At 46.2% G+C, this 468-nt stretch overlaps 1 protein-coding gene across 1 annotated transcript in view; it reads left to right on the top strand.

Annotated features, from left to right (window-relative positions):
* The window catches only part of col5a1 (procollagen, type V, alpha 1), a 199447-nt gene that overhangs the window by 55611 nt on the left and 143368 nt on the right, over positions 1-468 (top strand). The window lies entirely within an intron of this gene.

Below are 468 nucleotides of genomic sequence, written 5' to 3'. Positions count from 1 at the left end.
GGAAATACACCCTGGGAAATACACCCTGGGAAATATACCATGGGAAAGACAAACCCTGGAAAATATGCCCCGGGAAATATACCCCAGGAAATATACCTTAGGAAATACACACTGGGAAACATACCCTGGGAAACATACCCTGGGAAATACACACTGGGAAATACACTGTGGGAAATACACACTGGGAAATACGCCCTCGGAAACATACCCTGGGAAATACACGCTGGGAAATACACCCCGGGAAATACACCCTGGGAAATATGCCATGGGAAATACACCTTGGGAAATATACCCTAGGAAATACATACTGGGAAGCATACCGTGGGAAATACACACTGGGAAATGTACCCTGGGAAATACACCGTGGGAAATATGCCCTAGGAAACATACCCTGGGAAATACACCCTGGGAAATACACCCCGGGAAATATACCCTGGAAAATACACCCTGGGAAATATACCCTAGGAA

The sequence above is a fragment of the Rhincodon typus genome, chromosome 28 (assembly GCF_021869965.1).
Source record: "Rhincodon typus isolate 14 chromosome 28, sRhiTyp1.1, whole genome shotgun sequence".
Classification (NCBI taxonomy): Eukaryota; Metazoa; Chordata; class Chondrichthyes; order Orectolobiformes; family Rhincodontidae; genus Rhincodon; species Rhincodon typus.
Note: the sequence above shows the minus strand (reverse complement) of the source record. Positions and strands in the feature narration are given on the sequence as shown.